This window comes from Hyposmocoma kahamanoa, unplaced genomic scaffold, assembly GCF_003589595.1.
Source record: "Hyposmocoma kahamanoa isolate Upper Pololo Valley unplaced genomic scaffold, ASM358959v1 100021, whole genome shotgun sequence".
In the NCBI taxonomy this organism is placed as follows: Eukaryota; Metazoa; Arthropoda; class Insecta; order Lepidoptera; family Cosmopterigidae; genus Hyposmocoma; species Hyposmocoma kahamanoa.
The window spans coordinates 17,023,134-17,026,140 of NW_020653200.1; the positions used below are offsets into that span (position 1 = coordinate 17,023,134).

The window sequence follows — 3,007 nt, forward strand, 5'->3', positions numbered from 1 at the left end:
TTTTTATGAACAGCTAGAATTTGATACGTTTTTTATATAAGCGTTTAGTTAATACTATTGATTTTCACAATTTTATATTACTACTTGCTTTCCACTGAAAATGAATAAGGAATATCAAAATAGAAAATAAAAATTTGTAAATCAAGAGGATAAAGGAACGTGCTAGAAAAGCAAAGATAAAAGGCGATCCGCTTATATTTGAAAGGTTTAAAGAAAAAGATTGACAGAGGTATGCGAAGAAAAAGCGGACGGAAATATTTTAAAGCTGCATGAATTACCTCGCCATAAAAAGTAACGAAAGATATTAATCGCGCCTGTTTCCAAAAATTTATTGCTTTTATAGCTACAGATTAAGTTCTAAATTTTTTTTAAAAAGGTACGGAATTAAAGATATTAATCGCGCCTGTTTCCAAAAATTTATTGCTTTTATAGCTACAGATTAAGTTCTAAATTTTTTTTAAAAAGGTACGGAATTACTTTGTGTGATTGAAAAAAGGCTGAACAGACTCTGTAAATTTAATTAATAGATTTTAATTAATAGTCATAAGATGAAATTTGTTGGCGCTATTCTGGTCGATTTACAAAAAATTTTAGTTTTTAAAGCCTGATTTTATAGTTAGTCATATTAGTAAATGTTTATGTACATTATTAAATGCTTTTATTGCCTTTTTCAGTTATACAAAAATTACGCCTTTTATCAAGAAATCCTGATTTCGGTGGTAGCTGAATTCAGTGGTTCAAACATGACATTAAGTATTAAGAATCTAGTTGCCCAATTAACAGTATCTTATGTAAGTTTGAGTTGTAAGGTACACGTGGGGCCCTCAATTCAGTAAAAAAGAAACTTCGGGGTATCTTGAGGTTCTTCTCACATATCATCATTTGCAGAAATGGAGCTTATTTGATTGAATTCATTGAATGTATATACATTTCAAGCGTTTTCTCTAAACACAGTAATAAATAATCAGTCTTTATATATGAATCAGTGAGACCGTTTATAAAAAAATTTGGTTTTTGTAGCGCTTCAAGGGTGTTTTAATCGAACTACGTAAGGCTCTAGTTTGTTGTCGGCTAACGTAATAACGCCCAACAACATGTATACGACTTCATAGTTTACACATCGCGTACTAGATGGCGCTAGAAGTTTATTTTTTCTAGAATAGAAAACGTCATAATATATTACTTCATAAAAAAGTTACATAAGAAATATATTTTTTAAACAACGTAAGTATAGCTCATGACGTAGGCACACACTATCTAATATATCTCTACGATGAAAAGATTGGGGAAACTTTTTTACACTTGAGATGTGTTTCAAGTAGTTATTAGTAAATAGTAAAAATTTTAGGATCTCCAAGGTTAGTTGCATACTCGCACACAAACAAAAAATAACAGAATTACGACATATGCATAACGTTGGTCTGGAATTTTTATATACTGGAAACAAACTTTTTTAGTTTTTCTTATGTTTACTATCGCGACTATAGTTGGAAAGGTTTTATGGTTTTGTTTTATCGAATTGATATGCCATATGCAAAACTTGAGACGACGAGTAATGGATCATTTGCTTGCAAGATGTTATGACACATGAAAAAGCTAACAATACTTAGTCAAAATAATTATTTTTCTGTTGATTTCACTACAATTCTTGGGAGTGATGTGGAATGTATAAACGTACAGCCTTCCATTTTTAAAACTTGTATATTCTTGGTGATATACTTTTTACCTAAACTAAAACGACCATAATCTCAGTACAGAGTACTAAAAAAACCAAGTACCAAGTAAGTCCGTGGAATTACGTCTATTTGCTAAGTTTTATTGAAATATCCCCTAGTTCGCCACTATACTTGACACTGGAGATAATAAAATCGGTTCTCACTATTCAAAGTATATTGAGAGAAAATTGGAGAAGAAATTGAATTGGATAAATAGCAAAATCAACCATTAAAATAATTACTCCTTAAGTAAAATTTAATCGCTATTTATAAAAATGAATCTTCATGCGTGAACAGCCACATTTAATGGATGCTTTTCTTCAAAATGAAATGGGACCACTATGGAATTACCCCCTTTCCAACAAAAAAGAATCATGAAAATCGGTTCACAAATACCGGAGTTATCGCGTAACAAACATACAAAAAAAAACAGTCGAATTGAGAACCTCCTTCTTTTTTAAAGTCGGTTAAAAATAAGTTTGCATACGACGCGGAAGTACAAAATTATTCAATAAACGTATCAATCAATACGACCCTGCCAGGATTTGAACCTGGAATCTTCTGATCCGTAGTCAGACGCGTTATCCGTTGCGCCACAGGGCCTTTTATAATAGGGGTGAATTGAAGAGTTTAGTGGTTCCATTCGGGCATGTTTGTGTTTGTGTTAATATTGTAATTTGAAGCAATGTAATCCTTTAACTTGAACCCATTTTTGTAGGATAAGTAAGTTAGAAATTACTTTTTGACGATAATACGGCTCATCATTTGTCATTGATATAATGTAAATAAGCTGTAAGGTGCACGTGGCGCCATCAATCGAGGAACAAACAAACTACGTGGAAACTAGGGATTCTTGCGGCATTTCAGTTAATTGTTCTCATTTACAAAAATTTGGCTTATTTGATTGAATTCATCATTGACTTTTATTTGTAAGTCAATGGAATTCATAATTATATAAATTTCAAGCATTTTCTCTAACACAATAATTAGTGCAGCGAATATTTGGTATACATGTTTTGTTAAGTAGTATTTTGATTTGTCTGTCCAATATTTGTCTGAATTTTTCTAATGGGACCATTGACTTAATGGGACTGACACAACAACGATCAAAGCCCCTAAATAAATAAATAATAAAAAAGTAATCGGCTTTTATACTTCTGTTGATGAGAGGTAAAGAACCTTTAGTGCCACCATTGACTTACAATTATATGGACGTCGGGTCCGCGCTAAAAAGTGTCCGCACTTGTAAGGCGCTAAAATCGTATACAGAGCGCGACACTCCGCTTTAGTCT

The 3,007-nt window shown here is 32.0% G+C and overlaps 1 non-coding gene across 1 annotated transcript; it reads right to left on the bottom strand.

Annotated features, from left to right (window-relative positions):
* Positions 1–2,245: 2,245 nt before the first annotated feature.
* Trnar-acg lies at positions 2,246–2,318 on the bottom strand. The gene has a single exon. It is a non-coding gene; the product is annotated as a tRNA-Arg (tRNA).
* Between the last annotated feature and the right edge of the window lie 689 nt (positions 2,319–3,007).